Genomic DNA, 16,849 nt, shown 5'->3' with positions numbered 1-16,849 from the left:
AAGTACAGTACCCCCTTCCCCTGTTTGACTTCAGTGAAAGTTTTGGGTGTAGCTCAATGGCAAAGTAAGTTGTTAGCTTCTTAAATGAGAGAATCAATAGTTTTTATCATAAGCTTAGCTTTTCACAAGAAGACAACTTTCTGGATATTGTTTGGGCTGTTGTTTTCTCTGTTGAAAAAGGTGTATCACTGAGAATGTAATCTCAGCCAATGTTTACAATGTTTATTTAACTCCTAAATCTGACATTTCTTGATTTAAATTAATAGGAAGCGCATCAACTGCAAGTCCAAATACATGTTTTCAGTTCTGAAGGATTTGTAGCCAAGAGGGCTTTGTGTGAATATTTCTCAACGAATGATTTCTTTAGTAAATTTACACACACCCATACGCCCCTTTTTTTTCCTTGCAGAATATCAATAAGCCAGTTAAAATTTCATCCAATGTATTGATTATTTGAATTTCCTTGATGAGTATTTTTTTTAATGTTTACATTATGGTCTGATAATGTTCATTCAAAATTCAAGTAGTGTTATTTGTGACTTGTCGCATACTTCATATGGTACTATTGTGGCTATTTTCTGACTTCTTAAGGATGCATGTGCTCTGGGAATAGATACACTTATAATAAGTGGATTTAAAATTTGCTTGCTACAAACGTTCATACAACTTTAAGATTTCCCCAGACAAGCCCTATGTATCACCTGAGTCCCATTAAAGAAGCTATCATTTAAACCAGCAATCAAAGGGTAATTTTGGGATAGGTGCTATGCAGAGCTATTACAATACTGCATAACCATCACCGTAATGACTCTCAAATCTTGTATAGGTCTTGTGCTGGTTCTTTGCTCAGAGTTAAATTTACACTTTCTTAACATTTTATATAACAAAGCTCAGTCTTTTGAAAACAAAATGCAAAAGGGGTATGAGCGCTGTCAAAGTGAATTAATTATTTTAAACATTTTACTTAATGTTAATGTTTTTTTTTTGTCTTGTTCACCCAATACTAGCACTAAGTATAAAACAAAGGTATAAATAAATGTTCTTTGTTTATCTGATAATAACTGATTTTCCACCTTATGCTTTTATAACAATTCAAAATTCAATGTATTAGCCAAAATGAAAAGAGGCTGGAGGAAGGAAGTAAACCAGACTTTTCCCCCCACCTGTTAGCATCTATAAATACTTTGACATTTGCAGTTTCTATACTAGAGATGTGAGGGCAAACCAGCAATTTGAGTACTATCAAAGAAAAGCGATCTGCCAAATATATGAATATAGCAGTTATTTCTGGCATCTTTGTGGCTTAATACCTGACAGATGTTTCAGATTTAGGTCTTTAAATGCACTGTTATAGTTAAACATCCAACTTTGTATGCACATCGCTGTTCTTCCTGGGTTCTGAGTAACAACACCCCAAAACAACAAATTTTTGGCATTACCGAGGTGATGTATGGACGAAACCCAAAGCGCTGTCACTTTAGTCTTTTAATACCCCAACATACCCAGATATTTCTAATTTATATCAGCATGCAAGCAGTACCTTCAAAGGCATATATTTAAAGTGCACTGACAGGGAGATAGGACTGTTATCTGGAACTATAATTTTAGTTGGTATGCATGATAGGACAAATTGTGTGAAATGATGGGGTATTTTGGATGGCATTGAATAGATTCTATTACAGTTTTTTAGCTCTAAGCTTGCCTAAGTTCTTCTGACCATGCTAAAATATGTCATGCCTGGAGTTTATTCATATGACTTTTCCCCCTGATCTCTGCAAGAAAATCTAAATACATTACAAGAATTTTCAAAGTTCAATGTCTCCTAACTATAGAACATATTGTACTGTTTAAGGAATATGCCAGTAGAAATTCACATATTTAATATGCACAGTAATTTAAAAGTGCAAAATGTTCAGGAAAAAATAAATATAAATCTGAGACACTTAAAATCATACATATATTCATTGGTTGCCTAAATGTTGCATCAAAAGCAAAGATAAAATATAAGTAACTAAAATGCAAGTAAAATGGAAAGAATTTCTACAGAAAGATATAAAATATCACCCCTATTGAAAATGAAAGTTGATATTTAAATTCTTATTTAGAAAATAGAGTAAATAGCATTTTAAAAATATAAACAAATCAATTGCCAGACAGATCATTGCTACCAGAAAAATCATTCCTACATTACGTGTGTGTGGGTTTTTTTAAGACATCAGTGAGGCTGTTTCAATAATTTGTGATAAATGCATGTATATATTTGCTGTATATTCATTTCTTTTCTTTTTTTTTTAAATCTCCAGATTGACATGGCTCAGTAATATAATGTAGCATTACTTTTACTTTATAAAAATCATATATCATTATTGTCTTTTAATTTTAAAGCTGAAAATGTTTGTTCTTCATTTGAAAGCCCATGTACATCAGGGAATGTTGCTTCGAATTTGTACATGAGGGATTTAAAACTTTAAAATAACACTGCTTAATTCTTCAGCTACAATTAAAATATATGCTTTTTTTTCTCCAAGAAGGGTGCGTGTGCAAGTATGTGTACATAAATACACATCTCTTGTTTTAAATTTAGATGGCGACAGAGGTTACAAACTGGTTACTATTAGAGGAGCTATATGATCTTATTTAAAAGGGGTTTTTTTTTAATTATTCGTTATAGATTTTAACCTGGCTGGTTGGGGAGGAGATTTCTTTTCCAAACACCCTGGTATGTAAATACGCAGCTCCTTAAAATGAACTAATTTGAAAGTAAGCTTGCTGCAAAACAAAAATGAGTCATAATGATAAACAGTTTTTCTATTTCCTTCTTTGTCTTTTTTTTTAAACCATCAAGTTTAAAGCATCCACAGTGCTTTTTTTCTACTTTACAGCAGACAACTGACGTTCTGTGGTAAATGGAAGAAAGAGCAGAGCAGAACTGAAAATCCTCTAATGCACTGACACTAACTTGCCCTCTATTGTTGAAAATGAGCAGGCAATCATGATTGTTCATCAAATGGCTCCTAATGCAGTTAAAGCATTCAGCTATAATTTCTCCTTGCATTTATAATTACTGTCATAGACTGCACACCTCAGTGAGCAGATTAAAGCTATAAACTATTTAGCCGTAGCTTTAAGATGAGGAACTTGATTTGTCTGGCAGCAGTTATTTGTTAGAGAGCTTGACACTTCACATAAAAATGACTCAACTTGATGAAGAACAATGCAGTTTAAGCAATGCAGTGATTTTAAATCAGTCATTATACCACGCCCTGTAAGAATTGCAAAGCAATTTGTTAAATGATATATAGGACACGAAGATAACTGTATGTGTTAAGTATACCAAAATAGAAGGATTTTTTTTCTTTTTGTGGATTTTATTTTCTCATCTCTCCCCTGAAACTGCAGGAGTTTCACTGAATGACACATTTGATTATTACAGCTAATGTCAGTGTTACATGGGACAAAGGAGTTGCCCGGGTCAGTTGTCCGAGTTTGGGGTTTAGAGAACATAGCCTTCTCTTTATCCTGCACACCTCAATAACAAATACCATGAAAGAGTAATAAGCAAATATGAGAATATTGGGGCACAGCTGTCCAAGTCACACCATCAGTGGGTAAGCAGAACTCACCATCAAAAATAATGGTGGGTCCCTATTAAAAAATCTTAACCTATTGATAGAGAAGACTCGACACAAATGAAGGACCTGGTTCTACTGCAAGTTTTAAACTGAGCAAACTTTCATTTACTTCAGTGCTGGGTAGGACCTTGTGTGAGGCCCTCTTTTAAAATCAATGCAAGTTTTGCTATGGCTTTGTGGGAGCGGGTCAGACACAAGGTTTATAAGATATCTTAATGCAGATTTATTTGACTGTTATGAACAAGAACAACGTTACTAATAAGGTCAGTTTTTATTACTTAATATTTCTATTTTCACTAGCACCTAGAGACTAACCCACTCAACCTCCATCATGCTAGATGCAGCACAGACATATCATCAGTGACAGTCCCTGGCCCAATCCTAAACAGACTGCTGATGTACATCTCAGTCTTTATCCCAACAATCAAATGTTTTATGTTCATCAAAGAAGAGACACCACTGAAATACTTGAGCCCTATCTTACTGATTTTGAATATGGCCTTGAGTATTCAGTGTCCATCCAGGTATCAAAATCTTATTTTTTGTTTGCCCTGTCTGATATTAAACGTTACAGCCTACAATGATCTATAGCAGTGTGATTTCATTGAAGAAAATTTTACAGGAAAAGCACCTAAATCTTGTTTTTAGACTTTACACTTCGCCAGATAGCAAAGATCAATATCAAAGGGAAAGGACATACGCAATACCTGGCCCTCCGAAGCACCTTTCAATAACAATAATTTAATTTACCAGGGTGAGTGTTCTGTGCAAATGTGATGAAATACAGGAGGAAAATGAGCAATATTATGTATGCGGGCTGTATAGCAAAAAAAGGGACAATTCTCACTTTTTGGTATAATGAATAAAAAAGTAGTTATTAGTAGGCTATGCACTGAGGGCCTAATTCTGGCATTACTGTGGCCCTCATCTTGTATCACACCTGCTTGCATGGATCCTTCCACCGTTGCAGTGGCTTTATTGAAATTTTGCACAAAGGATCACACTAACAAATCCTAACACAAGAGCAGGCTTTAAACTAAGGCTACCTCTACTCTGCAGGCTTCTTGCGCAAAAACTTGCGGAGCATCTGCACTGCACACGCGTTCTTGAGCAAGTAAATTTACAGTAAAGCATCAGAACAGAGGGCTTCTTGCACAAGAGTTATTCCTCTCCCCACGAGGAATAAGCCCTCTGGTGCAAGAGCTCTTGTGCAAGAAGGCAGTGTCGACAGGCAACAGGGGTTTCTTGTGCAAGAAACCCCTATGGCTAAAATGGCCATCAGATCTTTCTTGCGCAAGAGAGTGTCCACGCTGCCATGGACGCTCTTGCACAAAAGCGCATCTCTTACACAAAAGCACATGGCAGTGTGGACACACTCTTGCACAAGACCTTTTGCGCAAGAACTCTTGCGCAAAACAGTTTTTGCACAAGAAGCCTGCAGTGTAGTTATAGCCTGAGAGTGCAGCTACACTGCACCATTATTTCGAGATAACTAGCATTATTTCAAAATAACAATGCGAGTGTCTACACAGCCATTCCATTATTTCAAAATAATTTTGAAATAACAGGCGACTGATTTCAAAATCTGCAAACCTCATTCTACGAGGAATAACACCTATTCCGAAATAGCTATTTTAAAATAAGGCATGTGTAGATGCTCCACTACTGCTATTTTTAAATAGCCCCTCACCACGGCCATTCTAAGTTATTCCTCCCCAGTGCCTCTGGGGGCTCTAACTTGAGATAGCACATCTACATTAGGGAAGCCTGCCTCAGACTAATTTTGAGGCTTCCCTGCAAGGTAGACATGCTATTTTGAAATAAGCTATTTTGGAATAGCTATTCCGGAATAGCTTATTTTGAAATAGCCGTGCAGTGTAGAGTACCCTGATTGTCCACCACAGTGTTGTTACATCTGATTTACTCTATTGTAGGTGAGATCTGAATCCAGCCCAATTTGTTTTGTGTCATTTTTGTCACATAGCAATGACATACAACAAGCAATGGACTGCACAAGGCTATGGTATAGGAATACAAGTTTATCTGTGACAATGTCTGTTTTTAAGAGTTTACCATAAAGAAAAAGACAATAATCCAAGGCTGGCAGGCTATAAGCAGGGGCCAGACTGTGCCATTAAGACACAGCTCTGAATGTGTGTATGGGCGAGGAGGGGAAGTGCAAAGTCACTGATCCTTGAAAGAGCCCAGGGATAAATTAGTACCCATTCCATCTGGCCTCTGTTGGTATGTGTTGTGCTGTGGGAGCACTAGTAGGAACTGCAATTGATCTTGGCCTCTGAAAGGGGGGTTTCAAAGCAGATAGAAAGGTTCCTTCCTTTTTCACCTCCTCTGTGAGACTATTCAAGAGTCAGCTACAACCCAGCCCTAAATAAACAGTGTGGGTTCTCTTTGACTAATAACGTAAATGATGCAGGTCAAAACCAAACATATCGACAGAAAATTGGGTTCCCAACAAAACTCTTTGTTTCACAAAACATGTCTGCTTTCCATAAAAAATCTTGCTTTTTAATTGAAAAAACAAATACTTGTCTGTGTACACCTGAAAAACAAAATACTTCCATTTGGAAACGCTGCTGTGGTACATCATAGGAGTTGTATTAAATTGTCTCATGTCCCTAGACTCTTCTATGGGCTAGGCTTTCCAGCTTGACTCCTATGCACTGTGGTCATGCAACTCCATGATTCATCATCTCCCCTTACCAAGAGAGTAACACCATACCTCATGTGAGATGTAGTCTAACTGGGGTTCCTGGCCTATAGAGAATGTCCACATGAAGAATCCAGATGACAGCTCCCATGAGGCACAGCCATGAATTTCAAAACTCAAATATTTCAGGTTTTGACCAAAATATATTGACTTTTTAATTAAAAGTTCAAATTTTCCCCCAGGAAGTGGGACATATTCTGATTACTAGCACTAGATGTAGATTTCACTTACTTAATGTAGTTTTTCTTTTTTTTAAATGAGAAAAAAAAGAACAAGGAATACACTCAAAGAAAAACCTTTTGGCCCCATAATTCTTAGTAGATCTAATAGAAGTTTTGCATGTTAAAATATCAATATTAATTGATACTAAATGCCTGATCCTTCAGATGGGCCTGAGCCATAATCTTCAATCTGAACAATTCCAAACTTTGGGATCACTTGAAATACAATCCTGATCCACAGTTTGTCAATGGCCCCAGTCCGTCCTGGGTCCATCCAAATTTTGAATCCATATGTCCTTTTACTTGGGGTGATGGAAACCTGGCTTGAAGGCTGGATCCAGTTTTGTGGCTTGTCTCTCTCCTCTTCTGTTAGATGTTTTTATCTCCAAAACAGTGTACACGCTCCCATTTATCTGCCTCCAGCTATACACATCTGCTTCCTTTCATGGGGAGCTATGTGTCTTATGTGTGCAGATCATAAATATGCAACTTTAGCCTATTTTAGGAGCCATGGCTACAGCATTTTCATGGTACCTAAGGATGTACTGAGAGCACCTTTGTGAACAACACCCTTTGGCTGTTTTCCCCACCTCTAGGTGCCAAAGAACTCAGCTGGGAGTAATATTGATAATATACACTATGGACCCAATTAATTTCTGAAAAGATCCATCTGCAGCCCCTTTATGTCAGGAAGAGTGACTTGATGTCATGATCCCCAACATGGAAAAGGGGACAAGAGAATGAGGCACATCATCAGTTCTTTGCCTCCTCTGCAGGAGCTGGATGCAGAGGGCATCTGGGGCAGCTGCAGGAGACAAAAGAGGACAGGCAGGGCAAGCCAGAGGAGGGGAGTGACCGCTTTGGGGTAGGCAGGGCTGCCAAACTCCTTAGGCACAGGTGGAACAGTGTTCCCTGCAAGCTATGCACTTGTGCAGCCACTTTGGAGAGATTCTGATGCCGCCCAGCAGAGTGCCACAACAAGGTTTTTGTTTTTACTAGTGGTGCACATTCACACATGCCTCGGTGCACATAAAAAATTAATTCTGTACATGGATGGAAAAAATGTGCACATGAATGGAGGAGATTAGAGGGAACATTGGTTAGGAGCCTTCTTATGAATGAAAGGAGGTGAGAGGGGCTGAAAATAATATGTTCTTCCTATGCAATTTGCACATTTTCCCTAAACTCTATGCAACACCACCACTTGCAGAAGGAGTGAATAAACCCAGAATTGGGGAGGGGGAGAGGGAGAGGGAGGACTGTCATATTCCAATGAATCAACTTAATATATAATATTTGTTCAGTCCGGTAGAGGTTCCAGTAAGAGGGAGACAACCCTAACATGTGCTTTGCCCCCCCCCCCCCCACCAGATTTATGAGTATTTGCTCTAATCTTTAATAGGAAACTCTGCGGCAACTGCCACCTCGCCTGCTCTCCTTGAGATACACAGCGGCTTGTCGGGGAAACGTACTTCATTATTAATGTGAATTTGTACATTTTTATGACACTGCTTGGGAGAAGGGGCAGGCGGAGAGTTCCTGGTGATATATGCTCATTTCTAACCATTTGTTGTCCTAGACAATCGAAGAACGATGATAAACATTGTTAAAGGAAGTGAAAGGTGCAGCATTGACATTTTTGAATGCAGAGGGGAAGGGAGTGAAGGAGTCGGTTGGAGTGTATTCAGTGTGGTCATTCTCTTTCACACCATCCCCTTATGGCAGCTATGTAAGGTCAAGCAATGGAGCAATCTATACAGTGGTAAATGCTCCTTCCGTTTTTCTACTTGTTTCTCCTCTGGCCAAGAAAGGAAGTTTGCACTTTGTATTTCTGCATAGAGCAGGCTGGGCCTGACAATGGGGTGAAGGGGAGCTGGGGAAAAGGAGGAGTACAGGGAGGGGCAGTACTCATCTCTTTGGTAGAGCCCTGTGCAGTGTCTGCAGGTTTGGCTTCTGATCAGGGGATTATAAAAGTGGGCTGAGGATTCCTTGCACTCTTATCTCCTCCCTACCCCCTCCACCCTCCAGCCATAGCCACACTAAAAGACTGAATGAGCTAAGCCTGTGTGAAGGGAAGGAGTGAATAAGGCCATGACTATTCCCACTATCCCTCACAGCTGGTTCTTTTCCTCCTCCCTTCTCCTCACATACAGACACACATAGGGGGGCTCAGTGCCCAGTTTTCAACCAGAATGCCCAGATGAAAAGGGACCCCGGTGGTCCTGGTCAGTACAGCTGACCAGGTCACAAAGTATGGTTGACCACAACAGTCAGCTCCATGCAGCTCTTGGAAGCAACATCTCTGGCTCTAGGCTTCAGGTGTGGCCACTGCGGTTCTGGGCACTGCCCCTGAGCACAGCGTAGGCACCATCCTGAGCACTGGCTCCACAGCTCCAATTGGCTGGGAACCAAGGCCAATGGGAGCTACGGGGTGGTGCCTGCTGACAGGGGCAGCACACAGAGATCCCTGATTGCTCCTCCTCTTAAGAGCCAGAGATACATGCAGACTGCTTCCAGAAGCCGCCTGCCTACATCTTTCACTGCCTGCCACCCCCCCAACCACATGCTCCAGCCCTGATTCCCCCACACCTTCCTTCAAACTCCCTTCTGAATGTCTGTAGGAACACGGTGCCTCTGCCCTGTTTACAGAGCAGGGCTAGGATTTCAATGCATGGTTGAGCCCACACCAGAAATTCCCTCTCATACTCCAACCCCCTGCCCCAGCCCTGAGCTCCCTCCTGTACCCTAAACCTCTCATCCACAGCCCCACCCCATGGCCACCACCCCCACCTGGAATCCTCACCCCCTCCTGCACCTCAACCCCCTGCCCCAACCTGGACAACCTCCCACATGACAAAACCCTCGGCCCCATCTCCTAGCCCCTGGCTGCAGCCCAGCTCCTCATTCCCAACGCCACACCAGAGCCCACAGAGTCCTTACCCCTCCCCTCCCACACACACACCAATCCCCTGTCCTAGCCTGATGAAAATAAGCAAATGAGCAAGGGGGTGGAGAAGAGTGTGCAGCAGAGTGGGGGGAGGAGGAATGGAGTGAGTGTGGGGGTGAGATCACAGAAAAGGGCAGAACAAGGCAGAGGCCTCAGGGAAAGAGCAGCTATGGGGCAAGGGTGCTAGGTTTTCTGCAATCAGTAAGTAGGCAACCCTAGGCATAGAGAGTACATCCTCCACCTCTTTAAAGGGCCATGCAGCATATACACTCCCCCCTCCTCATGTTCCCCCATGGAGCTTTGAGAAGCTTTTGTGCCTGATTGAGACACCAGGGTTTCCAGATTCCTGCTGCAATGTTGTGTCTCTGCCCTGCTTCCAGAATAGGACTGGGCTTTCATTGCTTGGTCGATCCCACTGCCTCCTGCTAGAAGAGAAGAGTTTTCTGTGTTTTGCATTCATATTCTGCTTCCCAGCACTAAGCACTCGAGCTCCTCAGAGCATCAGATGTGCTTAGCAGTGGAGTAGCAGTAAGTCTGTGTGACATTTTCCTGCTCTTTCTTTAGTGCGGCCTGGTACTTCGATAAGGGGAATTCACAGCCACTTTGCACTGGTTATAGACACGCACACGATTTGAGGAATATGCCCAGTACAAGGGGCTTCTCTGGTAGGCATAGAGGCTCATAGGCAGCTGATATAAGCCCTGGAGACTGTCCTTTCCTGTATTGGTAAAAGGCGGTAGGACAAACAAGGGTCAGTAAGATGCAGCGTCTCCACTTTCATTCCTGTACAGGAAGGAATCAACCCTAAGATATAGGAGAAAGTGAGAGTTTTCAAACTTTGCGCCGGTGCTAAGTGTTCTTTATGACACTGTCCTTTGCTGACCATGGAAGTAAATATTATCTCGAGTTTGCTTGTCCATTGTGAAAGGATGAAGAAAACACAGAAGGGAATTTCCTCTCTGCTTAGACCTCTCACAGCCATACATAGATTACAAGAGCAGGGCTGGGTACTGAAGGCCCAATCAGGCATTCAGAGGAAACCCAGGGAACTCTGGAATAGCACCTTCCTAATATTCCAGGGAGGCACAGCTATACATTGTAAGTCAACACAGATGAGACTGTTTGTTCCTTATTGGTTTTGCCTCAAGCTTTGGTAAACCCCAAAGGCACCTTTTGTGGAGGCAAAAGCTGTTGTTTCATTTCCTGATGCCTTTTCTTTCACCCTTTTCTTTCACACTGAAGACAAAAAAAAGGTGAATATTCTCTCAAAGGCCCCGTTTAGTGAACGCTGTCCCAAGTGCACTCAGCTGATGCAGATTCAGCCATTTCACTATGAAAATGAGCCAACAGGAAGTGGCAAAAAATTCACTCTGTCCTGAATTCACTCTGTTCATGAATGCTCACAACATTATCTGCTCTTTGTACCACATCTCAAGCAGGTTGCTTAAAAGTGATTAGTCACACAGATGCCCTAATAGTTCCTGGCAGTGCAGTATTTATCTCTAATGCAAACCTCCCTCTCCATCCCATGCTTCAAGCCAATGTTTAGAAGAAGCTTTCCACATGCCAGCCTCTGTCATCTCCCCAGTGCAGTTCCTCCTGTCTGCCTGACAAAATCATCCCCTGGGAATAAATTACACCATTTCTTTTAATTTCTGGAGACTGTGACTGAGGTATACATTTCCATGTGAGTTGAGTCCTGGTGGATACCAACTTTTTCCCTCTGCGACTGTTAGAAAGGCTGTCTTGAGTGGGCATTGGATCAAGCCCTAAGGGAGATCACAGGACTAGAGTCCTGCTGGGATATGATCATTCTAGGGCCTGTTTCCTCCTGGCATAATAATTTATACCTGTGTAAAATGAGTGTATACCATAGAAAACAGGTACTGTTCTTAACCCAGTGATTTTTCAAAAAAAATTTCTCCTGACCCAATTGAAGGAAATTGTTGATGCCCGCGACCCAACATAATTTAACAAGAGTGTGGGCTCTGAGGTGGAGCTAAGGATGAGAGCTTTGTGTGTAGGAGGGGGCTCTGGATGTGGGGGGTAGGGCTGGGGCAGGAAGGGCTTACCTTGAATGGTTTCCGGACACTGGTACAGTGAGGTTGCTAAGGCGGCTTCCTGCCTCCTCTGGCACCACAGACCATGCAGTGCCCCAGAAGCAGCCAGCAGCAAGTTCCCAGCCAATGGGAGTGTGGAGCTAATACTCAGGGCAGGGGCAGTGTTCAGAGCCCTGTGCACTGTCTCACTCTCCCCCCACACAGTCTAGGAGCCAAGCCTGTTGCCGAATGTTTCTGGGGCTCACCCCAGCCTGCGGTGCCAGGACAGGCAGGTAGCTGCCTTGGCACCTGCACAGGTCACCTGATTACCCTGCAGCAACAAGACCCAGAGCCTGACATTCCACGACATGACCTGTAGTTTGAAAAACACTGTTCTACACCTAAGTTACCCTCACTTTACCCAAGATACATGCATAAATGACTCACGTAGCACTTGGGAGGTGCACCACCCTCCTATGCCCCTGCCAAAATGTTAATTGTTAAATGGGGCCCCCTCGTGCCCCCTCCCTGCCCTTCAGGGTGGGCCTCTTGAATCCGTCCCCCTGCAGGCACCAGTTACCACTAGATACATGACTATACAAGGTGCAAACCACTGGTGAATCAAGGCCTTATGCTCGAATGTCTAGGTAGGCACAGTAGGTTAACAATTCACTGTGTAAGTCACTTCCCCTCTCATTCATTTGGAGCCCTCTTCTGTTGGCTATCAGTTTATGGTGTAAGACCTGAGTCTCTTCTCCGGCTTTTGCTTCAGGGGGAGGATTGTAGGGGAACGTATGTCATTTGTTTTGTGGGGTCGAAGTGTTTTAAACAGTCCAGGAAACCTGTGTTATTTTTTAAACATTGCATATACTCCCATGAACTATGAGAATGGCTTCATTTTATAAATCAAAACTAAACTTTCAGATTTTCCAAGGGGATTAGGGGGAAAGTGTCTACATCCATATTTCAAGTCTTAAAAAATATCAACGGGATTAATAAGCATAGCTAGTGTGTAAAAGTACAACCTGCAATTTGTTTTCCTTGTGCCATATGTTTTCTGTGTCTCTTACCTCCCACATACAAATTGCACAGAATAATATGGGGTGTACACATTACTCAGGATTATTATATCAAGCCCTTAGTAGCTGGGGAGATTTCACTTAGATAAAGTCAAGGTACCAGGGGGGTTTGTTTTCTGCTTATTCTGGGTTCACTGAGTAGAAAATTAAAGATCTCACTGTGCTAGGCTTCATGTTATTCAGTTTTAATTTAGTTTCACTCCCTGATTCTCTGTCCCCCCTCGCCCTTTGAGTATTGCCACTAGGTGGTCCAGACCTCAATCAGAAGATTTACTGGCAAGACTAAATGTATGAACACATTGTTTTTCCAATATGATTTAATGACCTTTTTGGCATTCCCATGGCTGTTGAAATCTTCCGTAATTATTCCCTTTGGTGGTAGAGTTTCCTGTTGATCAGGTGAAAGCTGATGCAGATGTCAAATGTCAATATATTTGCAATCCATAAATATAACTACTTGGTGCCAGAGTGAACCAGGGTTAAGTAGAGTGCAGCAATAGACACCAAAGTCATGGGCTAGCTAGATCAGGGGTGGGCAATAAGATGGAGGTGGTTCACCAGGGTTAGCCCCTGGCAGGCCACTGCCATTTTATTTACCTGTGCCTCCACAGGTATGGGTGCTTGCAGCTCCTGTTGGCTGCAGATTGCCATTACCAGCCAATCAGAGCTGCGGGACGCAGTGCGGACCAGGACACAGCTTCTCACTGCTCCCATTGGCTGGAAAAAATGTTCACAGCCAACGGGAGCTGCAAGCACCGAAAACTACAGAGATGCAGGTAAATACAGGGGCAGCGGCCCGCCAGGAGCTAATCCTGGTGAGCCACATCCAGCCTGTGGGACAGTTATTGCCCACCACTGGGCTAGAGCTTATTGCTGTAAACAAAAGAATTAAGATATCGCCTCCAAAAGGTTATGTGCCCTCGTCTTCCTCCCGTTTACCTGTCACTCTGTAGTGGTTTTCTATATTACAGCTCAGCACTTAGGAATCTCAGCAACCATCAGGTTCTGTAAATCTAAAGGTATTAAGAGTAAAATAGGAAGAACGGTCTTGTCACTAAAATACAGGCTAGAGAGTCAGGAGGTCTGGATTATATTCCCATCTCCACCATTGACTCATCTTGTGACACGGGGACTTAATGTCTTTATGCCTCAGTGTCCCCATGCAGTGGAGATTAATTGCCTATCTCATGGGTTTTGTGAAGCTGTAGAGCTTGATCTGGCAAATACCATGTGAGTTGGCCCTCTAAGTTAACAGGACTACTCACATGAGTAAGATGTTACAGAACTGATCCAGAACTCATTTATATGTGTAAGATGCTGTGAGATGAAAGGACAAATGTGAGTGCAAAGCTCTTATTTCATTTGTTATAAAAGGATTTGTTATGGATCAATCACATAATTTTCTATGAGACTTTTCCTAAGTACCTCAACTTTGACTTTTGGCTCTAAAAAGCCCCAGTTTCTTTGACCAATAGTCTTGCTGATACATATTTTATTTCAGACTGCCCTATTTGGAATAAAGATGCCTGTTGGGCATTATAGGGTATTCCCAACATTAGAAAAAAGCTATGTGTAAACACAATGCCCTATGCATGTGCCCTTTGAGCATGCTGAGAATGACCACCGCTGAACTGAAAGAGGCTGTAACGGCTAATGAACTGGGAAATATAGCGGAGGCATTTACTGAATAACGCACGGAATTCTTTCGACTCACCTTGTAGAGTTTTAACCTTTGAACGAAAGCATCCCTAGTTCAAAATCCAATGTCTCCTCTGTCCTTGTGTTAATTTTTAAATTATATATCATTGTTGAGAGGCCTTTGTGGTGAGCATTACAGACTATTTTTCATGTCTAAAATGGGGAATTATAACTGAACATTAGCTACAGCCTTTAAATCACACCAAACCAAGTGACATCTTCAGCTACTCAGTAACAGAGTGGAAGAATGTAGCCTACATAAAATGTACGGGAAGAGGAAAGCGAGGGCAACCACAGTGGCAGAGATCATTGTGCCTGGAGAAAGACAGAAACTAATAATTGTGCAGATTATGCAGCGCTTTGCACTTCAAGCTTCCCGGAGTCCTCCACAATGAGGAGCTAGTGTCAGCATTACAAGTCCACAGAGGTGCAATCAGAGCTGAGCCAATCTGAATGTTAATGCCATGATTGGAGGCTATTTCAACCCCCGCAGCCCCCCAGTGCCACACAATAGGCCTTCTGTGTTGCTAAAGGATCATGGACAACATGTAAGAGACTCTGAGTCTGGAAACAGCCAAGCCTCTCTTTTGCCTCTTGGGGCATGTCTATGCTGGAATTAAACACCTGCGGCTGGCCTGTGCCAGATGACTCAGGATAAGGAGCTCAGGGTAAGGGGCTATCCAATTGCAGTGTAGACATTTGGGCTTGGGCTTCAGGAAGCCACAGGATGGGAGGCCAGTGGCACAGGAACATTTTTAAGAGTGGAGGTGCTGAAAAATCAATGTTCCCTCTGATCTTTTCCATCAATGTAGAGATTTTTTTCATCAATGGGTGGAATAAATTTTATGTGTACTGAGGCGTTTGCAGATGTGCACCACCAGTAGAAAAAAAAACTTAGTTGAGGGAACTCTGCTAATCAGCTGGGAGCATTTGAATCTCTTCCGAGCAGCCACACAAGCACTCAACTTACAGGGAATACTTCTGACAACCCTCTCTTACACCGTCTTTCCCCCTCAGCTGAAACCAGCAGCTGGGACCTGGGACCCAGGGCTGGCAGCAGAGCCCCCAGGTGCAGAGCTGGCAACAGGCCCCCAGGTGCTCAGGGCAGTGGCTGGGACCCTGAGTGTTGAGCCAGCAGCAGAACCCCCAGACTGTTGAGTGGCAGCTGAGTCCCCGAGGGTGCAGGGCCAGCAGCAGAACCTGTGGTGTGCGAGGCGGCAGCCAGGACCATGAGAGCTAGGTCAGGAGCCCTTGCCTAGTTCCTGCACCTTTGTGGGAGGGTCCCAGGGCTCAGACTTCAACCGGGGCCTGAACGTCTACTGCAATTACACAGTCTCTTAGTCAGGGCCCCTTAGCCTGAGTCCGCTGACGAGGGTCAGTAATGGGTGTTTAATTGCAGTGTACGCTTCAAGTCCCAAGGGATATCCCCACTCTTGGCTTCCTTCAGCAGGTGTGAATAAGCAGCCTCTCCGTCCCTCTCTGAAAACACATACATATGCACCCACACCAGACTAGTGGCCAGAATTCATATCTCCCTGGGATTTGCCCTTATTGCTCACTGCAGTTTATTTGAGGTAGAGAAGGCTGGGACTAGGATGTAATAAACACAATTACTGAGGCTGCTGGAGAAGCCAAGCTGAGCACAGAGCTCTCTGGCCCTCTAGCTCACAGACTGAGGAATACAGCTGCTTCTGTACAAACCTGACCCAGACTGCGGAAGGGATTGCTGACAACACTACTCCACCGCTACGGCCTTCACTTGAATAAAATAACAGCAGTAAAGGGCAATCACCGAGCTAGGGGGTTTCAAAAGATGCTGTGATACTATCAAAGCCTACCTGGTGAGGCTAGTGACTGTATAAGTGCGTGCAGGGGGTGGGGAGAAGAGCTCCACAGGGTAGGAACTATCTTGTACTGTGTGTTTGTAAAGCACCTACCACAACAGGGACCTGATAGTAACTAGGGACTCATGATGCTAATTCAATCTTAATAGTACAGCTGGTCCCCGAGTTACGAACAGTCGATTTACAACTGTTCACAGTTATGACCAAACCTCCCATTAAGCGGTCGTAAAGGCGGTCCCCGAACAGCGCTGTCGCAATGTAACTCAATGGGGTCCGACTTACAAACATTTTGAGTTACGGCCAAGTGTTTGGCCCGTAACCCGTTTGTAACTTGGGGACTAGTGGTAGTAAAATAGTAGGGTATGTCTACACTACCCCGCTAGTTCGAACTAGCGGGATAATGTAGGCATACTGCACTTGCAAATGAAGCCCGGGATTTGAATTTCCCGGGCTTCATTTGCATAAGCGGGGCGCCGCCATTTTTAAAACCCTGCTGGTTCGAACCCCGTGCCGCGCGGCTACACATGGCACGAACTAGGTAGTTCGAACTAGGCTTCCTAGTTCAAACTACTGTTACTCCTCGTGGAATGAGGAGTAACGGTAGTTCGAACTAGGAAGCCTAGTTCGAACTACCTAGTTCGTGCCCCGTGTAGCTGCGCTG

At 43.2% G+C, this 16,849-nt stretch overlaps 1 protein-coding gene across 1 annotated transcript in view; it reads left to right on the top strand.

Annotated features, from left to right (window-relative positions):
* The window catches only part of TSHZ2 (teashirt zinc finger homeobox 2), a 296,013-nt gene that overhangs the window by 178,834 nt on the left and 100,330 nt on the right, over positions 1 to 16,849 (top strand). The gene's annotated exons all lie outside the window — the stretch shown is intronic.

The sequence above is a fragment of the Pelodiscus sinensis genome, chromosome 17 (assembly GCF_052426305.1).
Source record: "Pelodiscus sinensis isolate ZL-2025 chromosome 17, ASM5242630v1, whole genome shotgun sequence".
Taxonomy (NCBI): domain Eukaryota; kingdom Metazoa; phylum Chordata; order Testudines; family Trionychidae; genus Pelodiscus; species Pelodiscus sinensis.
The sequence above is the reverse complement of the archived record's forward strand: the minus strand, read 5'-3'. Positions and strand labels throughout refer to the sequence as shown.